The sequence below is a fragment of the Adiantum capillus-veneris genome, chromosome 11 (genome assembly GCF_014529385.1).
Source record: "Adiantum capillus-veneris isolate H3 chromosome 11, ASM1452938v2, whole genome shotgun sequence".
Taxonomy (NCBI): domain Eukaryota; kingdom Viridiplantae; phylum Streptophyta; class Polypodiopsida; order Polypodiales; family Pteridaceae; genus Adiantum; species Adiantum capillus-veneris.
In genome coordinates, this window is record NC_140941.1 from 55,832,561 (window position 1) to 55,855,657 (window position 23,097).

General features: G+C 46.1%; 1 protein-coding gene across 7 annotated transcripts in view; it reads right to left on the reverse strand.

Moving 5' to 3' along the window:
* The window catches only part of LOC147447261 (uncharacterized protein At4g17910-like), a 124,784-nt gene that overhangs the window by 96,051 nt on the left and 5,636 nt on the right, over nucleotides 1–23,097 (reverse strand). The window contains exon 2 of one of the 7 annotated variants that reach the window (XM_086523114.1): nucleotides 13,137–13,204. The exons of the other annotated variants lie outside the window; for them this stretch is intronic. The gene's annotated coding sequence lies outside the window, so the exon portion shown is untranslated. The remainder of the gene's footprint in view (nucleotides 1–13,136; nucleotides 13,205–23,097) is intronic. 7 annotated transcript variants of the gene reach the window in all.

Sequence of the window (23,097 nt, forward strand, 5' to 3'; positions counted from 1 at the left end):
CGTGAAATCTTGAATACAAGGAATAAAGCTCGGCTGTGTCATAACATAGTCCACTGTACTGGCCCCATGTCTGTGTGGAAAGCATGTGAAGCCTGCTGCTCCAGGAAACCGCTGTAAGCCATTAAGTATGGCTAGCCCATGTGTAGTCGTCATCTCCGTGAGGTATCTCCCATACTCAGTCTGCTCTCTATCATGTGAGCATCTGTCAAACCCCAGCTCACCCACATCCAACTCTCTAAGCATCTCATCTGAGGTGTCGTAAAAGACTGTCTGACAGTTGCCCGTTCGAGCATTGAAGTCTCCTAGGAGGATGATATCACCATCCCTAGAAAACTCCCATATATCATCATCTAGAATTGAGAAAGGCGACTGCCCTCTGGATACAGCATATACTGACGTACTGGGGGGGAAGTAACATATAGCAATATATAGAAATCGACCTGTGTCAGCTCTCAGCCTCACCCACATGTATCTAGCCTGATCATCTCTCCGTACAATATGTAGTAGTGGCTGTAGCTCCTCCCTAAACAACACCGCTACTCCTCCTGAACCTCTACTCCCATGCTCAAATCTCGTGACTGTTCTGTGGGCTGTCTCCCATTTGTATCCCACCACATGTGGCAACAGTTGGCCAGGGGCCTGGTGAGTCTCTGAAAAGAAAACAATGTCCTTGTCTCTGAAACTGTCCTCAAAGGCACCAACATCCAACCTCATAGACCCATTACAATTCCAAGTCGCCATCCTCAATGTGGTCCCATAGGTCTCGCACCGTCATGTAGAGCGCCGCTCTACAATCACCACCCGACCATCTCTGTAAAAGGCCATCTTCCCCTTCTCCCTTGCCGCTTGAATCTCGGGCATTACTTCTCTCATATGCGCAAGTTGTGAGAGAGTGAGGTCATCGCCTAAGAAAATACCTGTCTTCTTGAGAGTAGGTCTCTTCCTCAAGAATTCCTTCTTCTCTTCCAATGAAGGGAAGCGTAGTATGAGAGCTCTTTCCTTTGAAGATTCTCCGGGGCCCTCACTCTTCTTGCCCACTCTCCATGCCTTTGTGTGTGAAGGCTTCTCCACCCCCATCATTGATGTGAGGCTTGTGACCTCTTTTTCCACATTGTTTATGTCCTTGAGGCCGGTTACCCTCACATGTAGAGCCCGCACCCTCCTTCTTTGTTCCTCTTCGAGGGTCATGTTGATAAGAGTGGGTGTACAAGGAGCTTCCTTACCTTTCCCTTTCTTGGCAACCTCAATCCATTTTTCGGCCTCCTCTACTTTCTTTTGCGTTTCGGATATGACCGCGGCCCATGACTTCTTCTCCTCATTGAGAGAGAGAGAGAGAGAGAGAGAAGAATACGACAACAGACGGTTCTCAAACCCTCCTCCAAGGGCCCCCCTCTCTATGACGAGAGAGGTCTTTGCTTATTGATTGCAAAAATCTAGTACAATGGTCTAGATGCAATGGACTTGCCGACGATGTCGACGACAATGATGACGACGACGAGGATGGGCTGAATTCTGAAAACACTAGGGCTGAAATCTGCAAACGCTGACTTTCTGTTGAATTTTGACACTGTGTCGGTGAGGACGGCGATGCGACGACGATGCGCTGAAGACGCAGATGCTGAAAACTGCAGACAGCGGGCTGAATCTGAAAACGTTGGCTGATTTGACGGTACGGCAAGGATCTGCTACGGGTAGGTGAGATCTGCGAGGCTAATGGCTGAATCTGCAGTGTCAAGTGCTGAAAATTGAAAACGCTGATGCACTGAGACTGATCTGACACAGGAAACTGCAAAACGATAGGCAAGATCTGCAACTGAAAAACGCCAAGTGAGCTATAGCAAAACCACTGGTCTTGATCTGTAGCAGAAACGCTAGGCTGAATCCGTAGCCAAAAACGCTATCTGTTCTGTTGGCTGGAAATGCTAGGCCTCTTGCCGGTCTTGCTGAGAAGATACACTGCAAGTTGCTGGAACTTCTTCTACCTCTTTTGCCAAAAAGTGCTAGCGCTAGGTTTCTTTAATAGTACTTAGCAAAATTGCCCTACTCAGTTTTCCAACAAAAGTCACTTATTAAATAATAAGTGAAAAAATTTTAAATTGGTAAAATGGATTTTGTACACTGTAAAATGCTCATGATGGGTATTGAATGTCATGCTGATGATCATGTTGTGTGCAACCAGAGGATATGCAACTACTCTAAGTGCCTGGACATGCACGGCCTGCTCACAGGCTCACAAAGGTGTCAAAACACTTCCTAAGCTAACTTGAACCCTAGACCTGAAGTAGCTTGTCCACATGCACATGGGGTTATATATGCGCGTGACATCCCCTCTTTTTCAAAGTGAGGTATTGGTACCCAGCTATATGGCATCGAGGGAATGCGCCAACAACTCCGGGAATCTTGAGAAGAACTCTTCGCCGGCCCACTTTGATGCGTGGGTCGTGAGATACTTGAACTTCATGAAGGTCTGCAATGCTTGCTTCTTTGGGCAGCACCGAAAGCGACACCAAGGGATCTGTTGTGGCTTCAATGCTCTAACTTCGGCTATGGTCGTGGGTCCACCTTCGTCAAGAATCTCGGAGTAGGAAAATTCCTAAAACCATTGCCAACATAAAAACTGGAAAAAGACTATTCTTCCTAAAGGACTGTGCATGCAATGCAGATAAACAAAGTGACGGAGTGTCAAATCGTTCACCAAAAACACGCAAAAAGTGAGATCGAAACTTGACTTTTCGACTTGAACCTATCAACTGTGGCAAATCACAATGGAAATGTCAATGCTTGATGGACAATCTTTCTCGTGCATTTTTTAAGACTGTGGTATGCCAAGGAAGAGACGTGTAAAAGCAATTGACAAAAAGGACAATCAGTAAACAATGTGAATTCCTTGAAAGCAAACTGGTTTTCTTTTCGAGAGAGATCCACATATATCCGTGCTCATCCGTGAGTGAATTATGTACATCGTACAATACGGCATGCCTATGAAAAGCGAACACATAAAGACGGTGACAAAAATACAGGAAACTGTCACGAATGAGAAACTTGAACAATGCGTGTTGACTAATCATGCGAACACACAATACTTCCTGAGTGGTTCTTTGGACCGCGGCTCGAGAGCCAAGATCAATTCTTCATGATTGATCGTATCTGGAATGAGGGTAGTTTCACTAGAAAAAGCATCATCTAAACCATCATCCTTGTGAACAATCACATCTCTATCGTGCAAAACATGTGTGTCGTGCTTTGAAGAAGAAAGGACTGAGAGAGTCTCCTTCTCTTGTTTCTTTTCAAGCCATAGTTACCCGGACCGGGAAATTGGAACGGGAAACGGGGTATGGCAAAATGCATGAAACGCCATTCCCTGTTTCGGATACTCATGTTTGAAAGACGGACTGGGAAATTGGGATGGGAACGGGGAACGAGGACCTGAAAATGGCCATTCCTTGTAACTATGTAAATTCAAGCTTCGCCTGCACATTAGAAATGAGAGGTAAAGAATGAATAACTTCCTCACCATGAATGATAATGGGAGAGTCACTTTTGCATTTAGAGTGAGAGTATTGTCTGCCCAATCAATGAGAGGGTTATGCTCACGAAACCATCTAATGCCCCAAAATCATATCACATCTTGAGAGAGGAGACACTACAAATTTCCAACGGAAGGACGCTTGCTGAACAGTGAATAACACATCAAGGCACTCTCGTGTAATAAGAGAGTCAATACCGGAAGCCAAACCCGACAACTCGAGAGATGTCTGGCGAACCTCCAAGCAGGCTCTCTCTACAAGAGAGGGACCAAATGCATCCTGCCTGAATCAAACAAGACCACCATGTGTTGACCATTCACATGACCATAACACTTCATGGAGACTCGTCAACTGGATGATCATGAGAAACTTGGAAGACACTAGTGTTCTCATTTATGGCATTAACAGAGAATGTGGGTTCTGTGGGTTCTTCAGATTCGTTAGATTCATTCTTAGGACATGTTTTCTTTATATGACCCTTGACGTGACATTGATAACATCGACCTTAGAATAAATGACTTGTTCTTTTGTCGTTATGTATCCTCCTATAATTCCTTTTGCAGCTTTTTCATATGGGGTGAGCTTAGGTTTAACAAGTGTGTTAGCTTTACCCTTAGATTCATTTTGAGAGTACTTTTCCAAAGGATTAGAGGAAGTTTGGCTAGAATAGTTACCATTCTTACCGTTCTGTGGGTTCTGAGGAGTCTGAGAGGTACTGTGAGAAGGCTTGTTCTCCTTAGGCTTTCCTTTGTTGTGCTTCATCTCCTGTGCGAGAGCAATCGCTACCACCTTCCACTGGATCGAGTACTTCGACATCAAACTTGATATACTCGTCCAAGCCATAAAGGAATGCCTCTTTGCGCTCATCATTCGATTTGTGTAATTGGGTGCCGAGCTGTAAAACACGATCAGAGAAAGACATAACTGGCATACCATTTTGTTTGAGAGTGCGCCGATTGTCTTTCAACCGCGCTAGGTACTGAGGTGGCATAAACCGCGCCTTGAGCTTGTCTTGGAAGTCGGCCCAATTGAAAGACAAGGACACGCCTTCTTCCTTCCTCTAGGTGTGCGGTCAACTGTCCCTCTTGCCATGCATGATACCAATTAATGACATCACCAACAAGATACATGGCTGCCGTCAAAACCCTCCTATTTCCTATTTTCTTAGTTGTCGCAAACTAAGCATTAAATTGATGCAACCAAGAATAAATAATAGTAGCATCCATCTTACCGTCATACTTACTGAACATCAACTTCTTAGTGACGGGGTTGTTGGAATCCGCTTCTCGACTTGCGCTCCCTGATGATTCGCCCAGGTCCTTGAGTGGCTCGGACTTCGAGGTGAGTACCTGTAGGACCAACTCTTGCATGCGTTGGTCTCTCTTCACCTCACGTTCTAATTCCAAGGCCGCTTGTCTTTCTTCGGCCGCCAAGCGCGCTTGCTCACGCTCACGCTCCAAGGCTACCCTTCTTTCTTCATCCTTGACTGGCTCGGACTTCGAGGTGAATACCTGTAGGACCAACTCTAACATGCGTTGGACTCTCTGCACCTCACTTTCTAATTCCAAGGCCGCTCGTCTTTCTTCGGCCGCCAAGCGCGCTTGCTCACGCTCACGCTCCAAGGCTACCCTTCTTTCTTCGGCCGCCAAGCATGCTTGCTCACGCTCACGTTTTAAGGCTGCCGTTCTTGCTTTGGCCGCCAAGCGCGCTTGCTCACGCTCACGCTCCAAGGCTAACCTTCTTTTGTAAGGTGCAGCAGAAGTGAATGTTGAACTTTGCTCAAGATGAGTGCTCCGAACAGTGCTGAAGGTTCCTTTTACTTACGGAAGGGAGAGCCTTCCGTTCCTTTATAGTGAGAAGAGTGCAAATGATCACAAACAAAGTGGTAAACACTGTGAATGAAGGTGCTGAGACTAAGAGATAGAGAGAGAAGAATACGATACCAGAATGTTGTCAAACCCTCCTCCAAAGGCCCCACTCTCTATGGCGAGAGCGGTCTACTATTGATTGCACAAATCTCTACAATGCTTGGACTTGCCGACAATGTCGACGACTATGAGGACGACGACAAGACGGGCTGAAATCTAAAAATGCTAAGGGTTGAAACCTGCAAATCTTTATCTACTGAATTTTGACTCTATGTCGGTGACGATGTCGATGGCGACGATGCAACGACTACGCGCTGAAAACGCAGATACTGAAATCCGCGTTTTCAGGGCTGAGACTGCAAACTTCGCGCGATCTGACCGTGCGACGAGGATCTGCTGTTGCAAGAAGGTGAGGTCTACGAGGTTCGGGACTTGTTCTGCTGTGTCTAAGTGCTGAAAACTGAAAACGCTGGTGGTTCTTAGGATTCCATTGCGATGAATCTGCAAAACGCTGAAGTGTTATGCTGATGCAAAAACACTAGGGCTGAAAATCGTCTGCTGCGGTGGGAATTTATGTTGCTATCGCCAGGGCTGATTTGCTGAACAAAAGCACCAGGGCTGATCTTGATCCAAAAACGCTAGCTTCTGTGCTGTGATGCAAAAACGCTAGAGCATCTTAGGGGTCCTGCTGAGAAGTTGCCTGTTGAGCAAGTGCTCCCACTGCCTCTTCTGCTGTACAAGCTTGTGAAAATTGCCTTACCCAGTTCCCAACAAAAGTCACTTAAAAATAATAAGTGAAAAATGTCAAAAGTAGGATAAACAGGTCTATGCACTGGAAAAATGCTCCTGATGGGTTCTGATGGAAATCTGATAATAATGCTCTGTGCAACCACAGGATATGCATCTACTCTAAGTGTCTGGACATGCACAGTCTGCGAACAGACTCACAAAAGTGCCATATCACTTCCTATCTAACTGAACTGAACCCATGTCATGAAGTAGCTTGTCCACGTACACATAGGGTTAGATGTGCACGTGACATCCCCTCCTTTTCAAAGTGAGGTATTGGTACCGAACTGTATGGCGTCGAGGGAGATCGTCAACAGGGTCTGGAATCCTATGAAGGACTCTTCACCGTCCCACTCTGATGTGTGGGTCGTGCGATACTTGAACTTCATAAAGGTCTGCAACGCTTGCTTCTTTGGGCAGCGCCCAAAGCGACAAAGTCTTTTGTGGCTCCTTCAATGCTTCAACTTCCTCTATAGTCATGCGTCTACCGTCTTCAAGAATCTCCGAGGATGAAAATTCCTGAAACCACTTCCAACACAAAAACATGAACATACCCATTCCATGTAAAGTGACTAGAAAAATACTATCCCTTCAAAAAAACTGTGCATGCAATGCAGATGAACAAAGTGACGGAGTGCCAAACCGTTCATCAAACACAAGCAAACAATGGGGTCGAATCTTGACTTTCTGATCTAAATCAATCAACTATGGCAAAACTCTATGGAAAGGCCGATGCTTGATGCTCAATCTTTCTTGTGCTCTTTCTGATACTGTGTCATGCCAAGGAAGAGACATAGAATGTGAATTCCTTGGGTGCAAACATTTCATCTTTTCATGAGTAATCCGCATACATCCGTGCTCATTCATGAGTGAATCGTGCTCATCATGCAAGATGTCATGCCTGTAAAAAGGGATCACATAAGGACGGTGACTAAAATACAGGAAAGCATCACGAATGAAACACTCGAACAATGCGTGTTGACTAATCATTCAAACACAGAATACGTCCTCTGGGGGTTCTATGGACCTCGACTCAAGAGCCAAGATCGGCTCTTCGTGATCTATCGAATCTGCAGTGAGGTTAGCTTCACTAGAAAAAGTAACAACTAAACCATCATCCTTGTGAACAATCACATCATTATCCAGCAAATCATCATGGTCGTGAATAATCACATCTTGATATGCAAATCATCATGCTCGTAAATAATCACATCTTGATCATGCAAATCATCATGCAAATCATCATGCTGATCATTATCGTGCAATTCCTGTGTGTCATGCTTGGGAGAAGAAGAGACGGAAAGAGTCTCCTTTTCCCGAATCTTTTGCATCTGTGCCTGCACTTGAGAAAAGAGTCGCAACATCTCTTTCATGTACCGGTCGTTTATTGCTTTTCTTGCTTTGTTCTCACGATCAAATTCTGCTTCTCTTTCTTCGTGCTCACGATCCAATTCGGCTAGTCTTACTTTGGCTTCCAAGCGTGCTTGCTCGCGCTCACGCGCTATGGTTGCCATTCTTTCTTGGTACTTACGATCAATTTCTAGCATTCTTTCTGTTGTTCTTTCTTCGCGTTCTAACTTCCTGTTCATCATCATCTTGTTGAAAAGCTCCAAAGGAGTTAGTGCAATCCTTGGCGTAGATGGGGAAGGGGGAGGGTTGGAAAAACCTCCTGGTGGGGAAAATTCTTCTTCATCACTTTCATGCTCACCACCTCCATGGGAAGTATCCATTCCGCTTTGGGTGATGACCATCCATTGAAGTCTTGGGTTCTTAAGTTCACAAGGAACTTGGGTTCTTGTGGGTCTTGGGTTCTTGGGTTCTTGAGTATTGCGTTTCTTGACGTTCTTTTTTCGCTTGCAATCTGTGTTAGAGAAGGATCTTCTCTTCACCCGAGTTCTTCTCTTTTCTGCGGGCGCATCCCTTGGCGGCCTTGCGCTCATACCAAGGTTGCTTTTTCCCACCTCACGTCGATTGGCCGGCCGCTAAGTGCACGGTCCGCTCTCAATGAGTGGAAAGAGAAACAAGGGGAGGCTGGACAAGCCCTTCTTTCTTGGGTTTCCTGTCACTCTTCAAAAACATGACTAGAAATCGACACGCCCAAGAGGACTTGGGCTACGTGCGACAGCAACAAGCAAAAAAATTCTTATGGTTCTTTCCTAGAGTGATACAGAACACTGCCAAAGCTCTGATACCAATGTAAGGTGCAGCAGAAGTGAATGTTGAACTTTGCTCAAGATGAGTGCTCCGAACTGTGCTCAAGGTTCCTTTTACTTACGGAAGGGAGAGCCTTCCGTTCCTTTAGTGAGAGAGTGTAAATGATCACAAACAAAGTGGTAAACACTGTGAATGAAGGTGCTGAGACTAAGAGATAGAGAGAGAAGAATACGACACTAGAATGTTGTCAAACCCTCCTCCGAAGGCCCCACTCTCTATGGCGAGAGCGGTCTACTATTGATTGCACAAATCTCTACAATGCTTGGACTTGCCGACGATGTCGACGACGATGAGAACGACGACGAGACGGGCTGAAATCTGAAAATGCTAAGGGCTGAAATCTGCAAATCTTTATCTGCTGAATTCTGACTCTATGTCGGTGACGATGTCGATGGCGACGATGCAACGACGACGCGCTGAAAACGCAGATACTGAAATCCGCGTTTTCCGGGCTGAGACTGCAAACTTCGCGCGATCTGACCGTGCAACGAGGATCTGCTGCTGCAAGAAGGTGAGATCTGCGAGGTTCGAGACTTGTTCTGCTGTGTCTAAGTGCTGAAAACTGAAAACGCTGGTGGTTCTTGGGATTCCGTCGCGGTGAATCTGCAAAACGCTGACGTGTTATGCTGATGCAAAAACGCTAGGGCTGAAAATCGTTTGCTGCGGTGGGAATCTGCTAACGCTAGGAAACCTGTTGTGTTGTTGTCGCCAGGGCTGATTTGCTGAACAAAAACGCCAGGGCTGGTCTTGATCCAAAAGTGCTAGCTTCTCTGCTGTGATGCGAAAACGCTAGAGCATCTTGGGGATCCTGCTGAGAAGTTGCCTGTTGAGCAAGTGCTCCTGCTGCCTCTTCTACTGTGGAATGCTAGCGCTAGGTTTCTTATATACAAGCTTGAGAAAATTGCCCTACCCAGTTCCCAACAAAAGTCACTTCAAAATAATAAGTGAAAAATGTCAAAAATAGGATAAATAGGTCTATGCACTGTAAAAATGCTCCTAATGGGTTCTGATGGAAATATGATAATCATGCTGTGTGCAACCAGAGGATATGCATCTACTCTTAAGTGTCTGGACATGCACGGTCTGCAAACAGATCACAAAAGTGCCATACCAATTCCTAATCTAACTGAACTGAATCCATGTAATGAAGTAGCTTGTCCACGTACACATAGGGTTAGATGTGCACGTGACATCTTTCTTTGCACTCGTGATCCAAGTCTACCTTTCTTTCTTCGCGCTCGCGATCCAAGACTGCCTTTCTTTCTTCGGCCGCCAAGTGCACTTGATCACGCTCGCGATCCAAGGTTGGGCGTTGCGCCTCTTGTTGAAACATTATGTCCATCATCGACTTGATCAAAGCCTCCATAGGATTTGGTGCAACCCGTGGCATAGATGGGGAAGGGGGACGTTCGAAAAAAATTCTCCTGTGGGGAAAATTCTTCTTCACCACCTCCATGCTCATCACCTTCACGCAAAGTATCCATTCGGCTTCAGGTGATAATCATACACTGAGATCTTGGGTACTTAAGTTCTCAAGGAACTTGGGTTCTTGAGGTTCTTTGGTTCTTGAGGTTCTTGGTTCTTGAGGTTCTTGAGTTCTTGAGGTCTTGAGGTTCTTGAGTTCCTTAGCTTGTAATTGGTGTTTGAGAAGGCTTTTCTCTTACCCAAGCTCGACTCTTCCCTACGGGCGCGCCCCTTGGCGGCCTTGTGCTCACACCAAAGTTGCTTTTTTCCACCTCACGTCGATTGGCCGGCCGCTAAGTGCACGGTCCGCTCTCAATGAGTAAAAAGAGGAACAAGGGGAGGCTGGACAAGCCCTTCTTTCTTGGGTTACCTGTCACTCTTCAAAAACACGATTAGGAATCGACACGCCCAATTGGACATGGGTTACGTGCGACCGCAACAAGCCAAAAAACAAAAAAATCTTGTGGTTTTTTCCTTGAGTGATACTGAACACTACCAAAGCTCTGATACCAATGTAAGGTGTAGCGGAAGTGAATGTTGACTTTGCTCAAGATGAGTGCTCCGAACTGTGCTCAAGGATTTCTCTCAAGACCAGCCCAGTGTTTCCAGCATTAGCAGATCAGCCTTTCAGCCCATAAAACCAGCGTTTTCAGATCTGCCTGAACCTCGCCATACCGCACCCTTCCAGGTTGCAAATCCTCGCCGCATCGACCGTCAACACCCAAATCAACCTAGCGTTTTTGGTTTCAGCTCAAAGCAAACAGTGCTTTGCAGATTCAGCCCAGATCAGGTAGCATTTTTTCTTTTCAGCTTTGCATGCATAGGCGGTTGCAGATCCTCGCCGCAGTACCGCCGTAGATTGCAGATACACAACAGAAGTACCTAGCGTTTTCAGATTTCAGCCTTCACATCGTCATCGTTGTCGTCGACACCATCTTCGTCGTCAACATCATCATCGTCATTGTCGTCGTCCCCGTCGTCAAGTACCACAGCATCAGTACCCATTAGCATCAGCATCTCAGCATTCAGTCATTGTATGAGCATTTGTCACAAATTGGTGACATGGCATGCCCGGACGCATTCCCAACAGGGTACCGGCCCAAAAAACGCGGCAGCAGGCTGACGTGGCAATACCGTACGGATTTCTGCTTTTCACACTTACTCCTATACAGAAATCCTGCTTTTTGCACTGAGCTGCTGACATGGTAGAGCGTACGGAAAAGCAGCCCGCTGATTCTACATAGGCTGATTTTGGTAGCTTTTGAACCAATTGCTTCATTGATCTCGAGCCGCGCCGCCAATTCAAGTGAAATGAAGCTGGCCTTGGCTCTTCCATCAAAGAAAATCAGGGCTTCTTGGTCTTTCACTTTGCCCCAAGCTCGGCAAAGTTTTGTACTCTCATCAATGGTGCTAGGGTCAGTACCCATGCAATCTAGAACCAATAGTGCTTTCATCTTGCCTTTTCGTCCACGTTCCTCAGCTGCTTTCGAACCCTCAGGCCTGTCTTCATCATTGTCGTTCTGATCTTTCGGTGCCTTTTTAGGGCACTTCGCGGAGATATGCCCAGTTTCCCCGCATCCAAAGCACTTCCCCTCTTTGATATAAAGAGCTCTCTGTCGAGGAGTGAGCTTGGGTCGTGCATCCTTTTCTTTCTTTTCTGGGTTGCTCTTCTTCTTTCTACTTTCATTGTTCGAAGTCTGTTTTGTTCTCTGCGTCATGATTTCATCTAAGGGGTAGGTCAAACTGCCTGAATGAATGGCAACCGTTTCGCATGACTCATCAGTTCCTGAATGGAATCTGACTTTTGCTCTAAGCAGTGATCTCGGATCTCTGTAGGAAGACCCAAGGTAAACCGCTCAATCTGTTCTTTGAACGAGATCTTCTTAAATGAAGAGGCTGGTAGAAAAGAGCTCCAGAATCTCTCGCAATAAGCGTCCAAAGTATCTTTCTTGGTCATCCGAAGATGGTTCCAAGCAATTCGTATGTTGCGTTCGTACTCCCGAGTCAACCAAGAAGAAATAAAAAGCCTTTTAAATTTCATCCATTTAACTGGCGTTGCCTTGTTCAATAGAAGCTTGGACCACCAAGTTCGAGCATTTCCCTTGAGGTAAGAGGTAGCCCTCCGAATCTTGGAGTGCTCTGAGTAACGCCCTCTAGAGAAAGCTATGTCAAACTGTTGTATGAAGGCCAAAGCCTTCGAAGCATCTCGATATCAAGAAAACGTGTCAAATTTAATTGATTCTCCACCTTCTTTAAACTCTCGGACTTTCTTGCTTTTATCCTCCAGAAAGTCGTACTGGTTGGCTTTATAGAAATTCTTCTTATTTGCATAGAATCTGTCATCATCGGAGTCCAAACTGTCAGTCCTCTGTAGAACTGTCAGAAAAAGAGCGAAACCTAGGCTTCTTTGCCTTTTCCTTGCCCTTTCCGAAGCTTTGCTTTTTGCTTCGCTTTTTTCCTTTTCTGTCTTCTTCGCTCGAGTCAGAAGAGCTATAAGAACTGTCAGAAGAAAAAGAAGAAGAAGAAGAACTCGGTACTCCTTCAAATCGCACATGCTTCTTCTGCTTTCTTGCCAAGGCAAATGTAGACTGACGACCCAAATAACCCGAGAAATCAGTGCCTTTCTTCTGCTTTATGTCGTGCTTTTTGGCTTTGTTCTGCGCATCAAAAAGCTGAGAAATCCGTGTATCAACCACCTCTTCTAATTCTTGCTCTGTAAACATCCTTGGAGTAGGAGATTTCTTGAGTGCCGATTTGAGGGGTGGTTCTGTGGTTTGCCGCCACTGTGAGTGCACCTCGTCGAAGGCGATCTGGGTCATAAATTTTGCAAATCTCGAGTCCTTCGCAAAATTTAGCATCATCTTTGTTGCATCGTCAATCAATCATCGACGCTCCATCTCTTCAAGCTCCGCCTGAGTAGGTCGAGGCGGACCGTACTCCTCACCGGAATCTTCGTCGTGATCTCTTCCCACATCTCCAGATGCAAAGGACGTCAACTGTTCTTTGCTTGAATCTATAAGTGCCGCGTAAAAACGATCGGATTTCCCGGTAGCAGAGAAATCGGCCGCGCTCTGATACCACTATAACAGACTTGGACACTCCAAGTCAAGAATCTTCCACGACACGAAAGGAATTCACTTCAAACTAGAGTGCTTCGTTAGATCTGTTCGGAGCAAATTAAGATTGAGCAAAATATTGGAAACTATATATGCCATTTCAATACTTCTCAAGTGAAAAAATTTACGGAAGGATGAGAGAGAGAGGGAGAGGCTACCGATTGCCGTGGTTCAGAGGTGTACCTCGCAAGAATGAGATACGGATCGTAGTGCTTCAGAGGGGTACCTTGCAAGAAACCACGAGCAAGGTTAGAGGTTTGTCAAGCTCAATGTTCGTAATCATACAAGTTATCAATGTTATTAATTGTTTGTTGTTCCATTTTTATGTTTTAAAAAAAAAACAAAACATGCAAGTTTCCTTGCATGGGGGAGTTTGCACAATCCTCCCCAATTTTTATAATACGAGGGAACGTGCCATTCCCACGGCAGCGTGCAATTTTCAGCGTGTTTATTAACTACGTTCGCAGTGTCAAAAATGTCAAAAATGTCAAAAATCACAGAATGATAATGCTTACTCACCGCGCGATTGAATGTCTGTTGTCGATGCACCTTGCATCAACGATGTTGGGCATCTCCTGCTCTTAACCCGCTACAAGAGATGGCATCCCATGGAGGATGAAGGAGAAAGGCTTATGACAATTTGGGTGGAGGAACTTTAGGAAGAAGCGGGTCTTTGCATATGGATAAGATAGCTGAAAGCCTCCTTGCTAGAGCCATGTATCTCATATTCAGCAATCAACGCACTATGAAGGCGAGATTTTGCATAGAAAGCTCATCGGTTTTGTCCTTTAAGACGGACACCTCATCTGGCATACATATGGATCAAAGCATTTCCTGAATGTTTCTGCAACAGCCCTTGACTTGCAACCACAACATGAATTCTTTAACCCATTCAAAGATCTTGTATAAGGCCACAAGCCTTCCAGGTGGAAGCATAGGTGATTGCGATTAGAGACAGAACATCCCTTCGCATCTTGTAAAAAGGCAATGCCAAGAACGACATCTTTTTCCAAGAGCCTCTGACTAACAATATAATTGTGAATTTTTTTGTTAGTATCACCGTCAAAAAGCATACAAGCATAACTTCTTTTTTCAACAGCCCTTGACTGAAAATATCATCAATAATTCTTTTGCCCATATCAGTGTCTTGCGTAACGCCACATGCCTTCAAGATGCATTCAATGCATTCCAAGAGACGACATTCCGAACAGAAAGCTCCTCAAGCAGTCTTTGGTGCTTTCCCAAGAACAACACATTTCGCATACGTGATCATTACTCCTACGTAGTGCCACATGCTTTCAAGATGCAAGCATAGGTGATTACATCAGGAGAAATGTCCTCGCTTTGCATCTTGAAAATAGCCAGCCAGCCCGAGCTCCGTGGTCCTGTCACTGTTGGGCATATCCCACAATCAAATGCAATTGAAGACACGACATTCCGGACATCAAGGCAGTGTCACATGCCTTCAAGACGAAAGCGTAGGTTATTGCATTTGGAGAGGTGCCCTCACTTTGCTTCTGTTAGAAACAACCCCGGGCTCCATGGCGTCCCACATTTGGCATACATGTTGACCAAGGGCAGCACAACACATACGAGCCAAAGAATTGGCAAGCACAACATGTTTCCAAGATCCGTTGAGCAACAATCCATGCAATGAGCACACTGAGACAGACAATTGTTGTGGGGAATTGCTCTCATGTTTCATCCCAACAGAAACACTTCTGAGCTTTCTCGGTCAACCCTTGCTGGGCATATCCTCTTATAAGAGCACTCTAAGAGACCTGTCACCTCATTTAGTGAGAAACCTCACTTCGTGTCTAATTAAAATAGCTTAGAGCTTCCTTGCATCAGCATCTTGTGTAGAGAGACATGCATTCAAGATACATGCGTAGGTGATTGCAACTGGGGAGGCGCCCTCGCTTTGCATCTGCGAAAAGCAGATAAGAGCTTTCTGGCCCCGCCCCTATCTGGAAAATCTTCCAACCAATGCATTCAAGAGTCCACACTCCGGACAAGAAGCTCTTCGAGCACTTGCATAGAGCCACATGCCTTCAAGATGTAAGCATAGCCTTCAAGATGAAAGTATAGGTGACTGAATTTGGAGAGATACACTTGCTTTGCATCAGCTAATGATAGCTTAGAGGCTTTTGCCCTGCTTGTTGCGCACATTCTGCAATCAGTGTATTCCAAGAGGCAAGATTTCGGACATGAAGCTCCTTAAGCACTTTTTGGTGCTTTCTCAAGCACACCACATCTCGCATACATGATCATTGCTTCTATGTAGTGCCACATGCTTTCAAGATGCAAGCATAAGTGATTACATCAAGAGAAATGTCCTTGCTTTGCATTATGAAAACAGCCAGCAAGAGCTTCCTGGTAGAGATAAGACATTCCGGACATCAAGGCAGTGCCACATGCCTTCAAGACAAAGCATAGGTGATTGCATCTAGAGAGATGCCCTCGCTTTGCATCTGTTGGAAAGAGCCCAGCCCAGGGCTCCGTGGCCCTGCCACATTTGGCATAATGTTGACCAAGGTAGTGCCAAGCATTACGTTTCGTAAAAGGGAACCACAATATTGATCAAACCACCGCCAAGCATGACATCGTACCGATAACAGCCTCCGACTAGCAATCACATCGTGGATTCTGATACCCTTGCGATAGGCATATTGGGCATATCTTGCAACCAACATGTTGCACCCCGACTAGCAATCACATCGTGGATTCTGATACCCTTGCGATAGGCATATCTGAGCTTTCTGACCCTGCTCCTGTTGCATGTATCCATGCACTCCAAGAGACCTCCTCACGCACATTTTGTGCTTCCTGTAATCACCACATCTCGCATACATGTCATCAGCCACATGCCTTCAAGATGCACACGTAGAGAATTGCCCTTGCTTCACACCTATTGAGAAAAGCTAGAGCTTCCATGCCCAACCCTTGTCGGGCATATCCTGCAATCAGTGCGTTCCAAAAGACGACATCCCACAACAACATATGTGATTGCATCTAGAGAGAGGCCCTCGCTTTGCATCTGCTGAAAACAGCAGAAATCTTTCTGGCCATGCTCTTGTCGCGCGTATCCTGCATTTGTTCAAAATAGTCGAGGGCTTTTGCCCATTTCTGCTTGTCGCAAATTGTGACATGCCTTCAAGATGCTGCATCCATAGAGATGCACTCGCTTCATGTGGAGAGATGGTTGCTTCTCATCAGCTGAAAATAGTCAAGAGCTTCCTTGCACCGCTGATGTGCGGCACATCCCACAATCAGTGCGTTTGAAGAGGCGGCATTCCGCATAGGAAGCTCCTCGAGCGCTTTTCGTGCGTTCTGAAGATCACTATATGTGATGTACACATAGTCCCAGGCAAAGACAAGCACTTCTTTCATGTATCGCTCATTGGCCTTGCTCTTCTTGCGCACATCCCACATTGAGTGCATTCAAGGAGTCTGCACTGCAGATAGAAAGATGAAAGTAGCCTAGAGCTTTCCGAGCTTCATCACCTGCCCTTGCTAGCTGGATATAAAAGAACTCCGAGGACTTCGACAGGTGAGAAGCTGTCAATTTTCTGAAGCGCAACACACGTGTCATACTTATCGACCAAGATTGTGCCAAGCGTGACATCTTTTTTCAACAGCCTCTGAACAACAATAAAAAGCTGATTTTTTTGTGCCCATATCAGCCTCTTGCATAGAGACACATGCCTGCAATGTGGACACGTAGGTGATACCATATGGAGAGAGACCCACATTGGCATCTTGTGTACATACATATGCCTTCAAGATGCACGCGTATGTGATTGCATCTAGAAAGAGGTCCTCGGTTCAGATCCACTAGAAACATCCGAGAGCTTTCTGTCCGTGCTTTTGTTTTGCGTATCTTGCAATCAATGCACTCCAAGAGATGGCATCAGGGATATGAAGCTCCTCGGGCAGGTTTTGTGCCTTCTGAAGTGCACCACATTCAGCATACGTATTGACCAAGGCATTGCTAAGAACGACAATTTCTTGGAACAGTCCTTGCTAAAGTGTCCCACATTTGGCATGCATATCGACCAAGACAGTGCCTAGAACGCCATCTCTTTTCGAGAGCAATTTGCATAGAGACACATACCTGCAAGATGCACATGTAGGTGATAGCGTCTGGAGAAAGGTTGGAGAAAGGCCCTCGCTTTGCATGTGCTAAAAAAAGCACACGTAGGTGATAGCATATGGAGAAAGGCCCTCGCTTTGCATGTGCTAAAAAAAGCCCAGACCTTGCTAGCCCGGCCATTGTTGGGCATACCCTACAATCAGTGCGTTCCAAAAGACGACATCCCGCACAGGAGCACCACATCTGGCATACATATCGACCAAGGCATTGCCAAGCATGGCAATTGTTTGCAACAACCCCTTACTAACAATCAACCAAGCCATTGCCAAGCACAACAATTTTATGAAAAAGCCATACTGACAATGTCCCACATTTGGCGTACGTGTCAACAAAGGCAGTGCCAAACACGCCATCTCTTTTAGAGAGCCTCTTGCATAGAGCCACATGCTTGCAAGATGCACATGTAGGTGATAGCATCTGGAAGAGGCCCTCGCTTCGCAAATGTTGAAAACAGCCCATAGCTTCCTGGCCTGACCGTTGTCGGGCATATCTTGCAATCAATGCATTTCAAAAGACAACATTCCGCACAAGAGCACCACATTTGGCGTACATATCAAAACGAAGGCATTGCCAAGCACAACGGTTTTGTGCAGCAACCCATGACCAAGAACATTAGAGTGAATTTTTAAGCCCATATGAGCATCTTGCGTATAGACACATGCCTTGTAGATGAACGCGTATGTGATTGCATTTGGAGAGAGGCCCTCGCTTTGGATCCGATGAAAACAACCGAGAGCTTTCTATCCCACATTTGCATACATATCGATCGAGGCATTGCCAAGCACGTCGTCTCTTTTTTAGATCAATTTGCATAGAGCCACATGCCTGCAAGATGCACACGTAGGTGATAGCGTCTAGAGAAAGGCCCTCGCTTTGCACCTGCTGAAAACAGCCCAGAGCTTGCCAGCCCGGTTGTTGTTGGGCATATCCTGCAATCTGTACGTTCCAAAACACGACATTTCGCACAGGAGCACCACATCTAGCATAGATATCGTCCAAGGCATTGCCAAGCATGGCAGTTTTTTTCAACAGCCCCTTACTACCAATATCAGAGTGAATTTTTTAAGCCCACAACAGCGTGTAGTGTGCCTTCAAGATGCACGCTTATGTGATTGCATCTAGAGAGAGGCCCTCGCTCTGCATCCGCTGAAAACAGTTGAGAGCTTTCCGGCCCTGCTCTGTTGCGCGTATCCAATCAATGCACTCCAAGAGCTCCAATGCCGGGCTTTTGACGGCGTAGTTTTTTTAGAGCTTTTAGCGCTGGGCTTTTGACGGCGTAGTTTTTTTTAGAGCTTTTAAGCGTTGGAGCCACGTGGGCTAATGACAGGCCAAGGATTGCGAAATGCCCACTACGCTAACGAAGTAAACAGTTCACAACTTGACTCGACACTGGCTCGGCGGAGTTCCGTGCCTAGAGATAATGGTCCCAAAGACTGGCGCCCCTTTCGGTATTTCTTTTTGTATTAATCAGTTGCACAAAGTACACAAAGTGGTTGGGTCTCACTCTCAAACTTTGTATCCAGATGCTCTAAGAAGTGGGAGCCCAACTGCACTTATAAAGGTTTTACAAGGGATGCCAAAAGCTGAAAATCAAAAGCCTTGTAAAAATAAAGCATCAAGGCTCTCTCTCTCTCTCTCTCTTTCTCTTGCGTAAAATAAAGCAAGTCAAAGGCTGCTGCTGTCTGCCGTAAACAGCGCCGCAAAAAGCAAATTTCCGTACAGTAGTGCCGTAAGCTGGTTTTTCCGCTTTTCCCGCCGCAAAACGCGGAGCTGATTCTGGGGGTGCTAACCGTACGGCAATGCCACGTCATCATTTCAGCCTGTCTGCTCGGAACTATTCCATGCCAAAGGGAAGGTGTGTGTGTGTGTGTGTGTGTGTATTGGGCAGCCACATCACCAGTTTATGACACATGTGCAGGCGAAGATTGAAAAGAAACATGAGAAGGAGACTCTCTCAGTCCTTTCTTCTCCGAAGCACGACACGCATTTTTTGCATGATAAAGATGTGATTGTTCGCAAGGATGATGGTTTAGATGATGATTTTTCTAGTGAAGCTAACCTCATTGCAGATACGATCAGTCACGCAGGACCGATCTTGGCTCTCGAGTCGAGGTCCAAAGAACCCATTCAGGAAGTATTTTGTGTTCGCATGATTAGTTAGCACGCATTGTTCGAGTTTCTCATTCGTGACGGTTTCTTGTATTTTCGTCAGTGTCTTTATGTGTTCCCTTTTCACAGGCATGTCGTATTGTACGATGCACATGATTCACTCATGGATGAGCACGGATGTATGCGGATCATTCTCGAAAAGAAAAAAGGTTTCTATTCAAGGAATTCACACTATTTTCCAATTGTCCGTTTTGTCAATCGCTTTTACATGTTTCTTCCTTGGTATGACACGATCTCAGAAAGAGCACGAGCAAAATTGTCCATCAAGCATCGGCATTTCCGTTGTGATTTTCCATAGTTGATAGGTTTAGGTCGAAAAGTCAAGCTTCGATCCCACTTTTTGCATGTGTTTGGTGAACGGTTTGGTACTCCGTCACTTTGTTCATCTGCATTGCATGCACAGTCATTTAGGGAGATAGTATTTTTCCAATCACTCTACATGAGATGGGTATGTTTATGGTTTTGTGTTGGAAATGGTTTCAGAAATTTTCCTCCTTGGAGATTCTTGAAGGTGGACCCACGACCATAGACGAAGTTGGAGCATTGAAGCCGCAACAGATCATTTTGTGTCGCTCTCGGCACATCCCAAAGAAGCAAGCATTGCAGACCTCATGAAGTTCAAGTATTGCACGAGCCACACATCAGAGTGGGCCGGCGAAGCGTTCTTCGCAGGATTCCAGGAGTTGTTGGCGCACTCCCTGGACGCCATACAACTCGGTACCAGTACCTTACTTAAAAAAGGAGGGGATGTCACGTGCACATCTAACCCTATGTGTGTGTGGACAAGCTATCGCAAGTCTAGGGTTCAGGTTAGCCTAGGAAGTGTTATGGCACCCTTGTGAGCCTGTGCGCAGGCCGTGCCTGTCCAAGCACTTAGAAGAGTTGCATACCCTCTGATTGCACACAGCATGACCATTAGCACGACATTCAGTACCCATCATGAGCATTTTCCAAAGCATAGAACCCTTTTTGTCAAAGTACACATTTTTCACTTATTTATTAATAAGTGACTTTTGTTGGAAAAGAAGGTAGGGCGTATTGCTAAGGAATTATAAAAGAAATCCAATGGGCACTCAGTAGAAGGAGAAAACAGAAGACAGGCTCAGTGCATAAGTGCAGAGTGCAACCAAATAGCTTGCCCAACCTTTTCTCAGCAGATCAGCCTAGCATTTGCACATTCAGCAAGTTCTGCCAGTGTTTTCAGTTTCGAGCCTTAGCCTTGCGAGAACCCGCATCCTCTGGTTGCAGATCCTCACCAGATTCCCCATCTAGTACCAGATCAGCCTAGCGTTTTCAGAATTCAGCAGATCAGCCTGGCGTTTCCAGATTTCAGCCAGATCAGCCAGCATTTTTTCTTTTCAGCCCTTGCACGACACGATGGTTGCAAATCAGCCCCGCATTACCGCCACAGTAGCAGATCAATAGCAAAGCATCTAGAGTTTTCAGTTTTCAACCTTGAAGTTGTCTTCATCGACACCATCGTCGTCGTCAACATCGTCATCGTCATCGCAGTCCCTATCTTGACGACGACACCTTCGTCATCATCATCACAGATCCCTATCTTGTCGACGACACCTTCATCGCCATCGTCACAAATCCCGGACTTGACCGACACCATCGTCGTCATCGTCATAGTCTCCATCATCGTCGTCGACATTGTCATCCTCATGTTCACAACATCTAGACCATTGTACCAGATTTGTGCAATCTATAGCATAGACCTCTCTCGCGATAGAGAGGGGGGGCCCTTGGAGGGGGGTTTCAGAACTCTCTCTCTCTCTCTCTCTCTCTCTCTCTCTCTCTCTCTCTCTCTCAGCACTTCCATTCACAGTAGCATTCACTTTGATTGTGATCATTGCACTTGCACTCTCTCTCTAAGAATGGAAGGCTCTCCCTTCCGTAAGTAAAAAGGAACCCTTGAGCACAGTTTGGAGCACTCATCCTGAGCACTATCAACATTCACTTCCGCTGCACCTTACACACACACACTGTGCCTTGCTTGAAAAGTGGTACATTACTACCTCTACCCCGCGGCTTGTGCGCCCGAGTGTAGCCAGCCCTATGCGTGCCACGATAGCGTGGCGGGGTCGCACGTTGACTCCCCGGAATGACCTGCTCCACCTACTGCTGCCACTGCACACAAGATGAAAACAAAAGTTTCCTCTTCTCCATGTACCAGCACATACCGCACACAAGATGAAAACAAAAGTCTCTTCTCCATATCTACAAAACATACTCCAAGACATCAGTTCCTCTCACCAATTTCATACGGAGGGGCTGCCATGTCCTTAGAGTGGCAACTCTCGAGGACACCCTAATGGAATAAGTGGCGACAGAGAGGCAAAGCAAAGACATACCAAGCATCCATGTGACTATCCATAGCAAATCAACATTCCACACACAAGAACCCATGAAAACAAACTCACCAGATTCCCACCACTAATTGGCAGGTGCCCCCATTGCCCTCCTCTCTCACTAGTAGTGTCCCATACCACCCTATGCGAGAGACACTGTCAGGCCAGAGCCATCACGGCTCCATGATCTCTAGTGGTTTTGTGCATGTCGCCATGTCATGCATACGAGCAAGAAGGGGGTCTGATACCAATGTTAGTCCCTCGCCAGATCCGTCCTGCACACATGACACGACACAAGCCAAACTCACACCTAGACACACGTAGTGAGCGGACATCAGTCTCACCTCCTAGCCATAGAGCCAATACGGGCTCACCCTCGAGCCTCGGAGCCGGCAGCCAAGCACGCAAGCCTCTACCACAAGGGCCGGTGTCCCATACCACGGAGCCCCACACCAGTATGGGTGTGCGGGTAGAGCTGCCAAGGGCCAAGAGTCCAAGTGTGGTGATCACATCAGATGTCTCACAAATGAGACTCAAGTCTTATTTATAGGATTTCATAACCAAAGGGCCAAGTTCACACTAGCCGGACATACTACAGGCGCCGATCCTGATGTCTGGGGATGTAACACAAGCCATGCTGCGATTATATCTACTTCAAACGTCTCCTCAAGGAAGCTTGGATAGAAAGCGAGCTTAAAATCATGCCAAGTCTTCGGAATGTCAGGTTTCTTCGTTGGGGCAGCCCACCATGTCAAAGCACAAAATAGGTGACTCGTAGCAACTTGGTTGCAACGGTAGTGCTACTTAGGGGGCCACATGCGATCATTCTCCTAAAGCCATATTCTTGAAAATGCCCCGCAGAAACTAAGAGACATCTCCAAAGTTTTGTCGTGAAGAGGTAACAATTTATTTCGAGAAGGGTCAGATGGGAGAGAGGAGTAAATCTGAGTGTCACATGACACATCCAACCATATGTGTCCGTGGACAAGCTACAGCATGACCAGGGTTCAGTTCAATCAAGTCAGTCTAGAATAGGAAGTGAGCTGGCACTTTTGTGAGTTTGTTCACAGACCGTGCATGTCCAGACACTTAGATTAGATGCATATCCTCTGGTTGCACATAGCATGACCATCAGATTTTCATCAGAACCCATCAAGAGCATTTTTACAGTGCATAGACCTATTTTCCCTCTTTTTGACATTTTTCGCTTATTATTTTAAGTGACTTTTGTTGGAAACTGGGTAGGGCAATTTTCACAAGCAAGTATATTAAGAAACCTAGCGCTAGCAATTCCGGCAGAAGAGGCAGTAGGAACCTGTGTTCATCAAGCAACTTCTCACCAAGACTCCCCAAGACAGAAGACCTAGCGTTTTTGCACATGCAAAGCTAGCGTTTTTCAGCAAGACAGAAGCCCTGGCGTTTTTGCACAGTAGAATAGCCCCG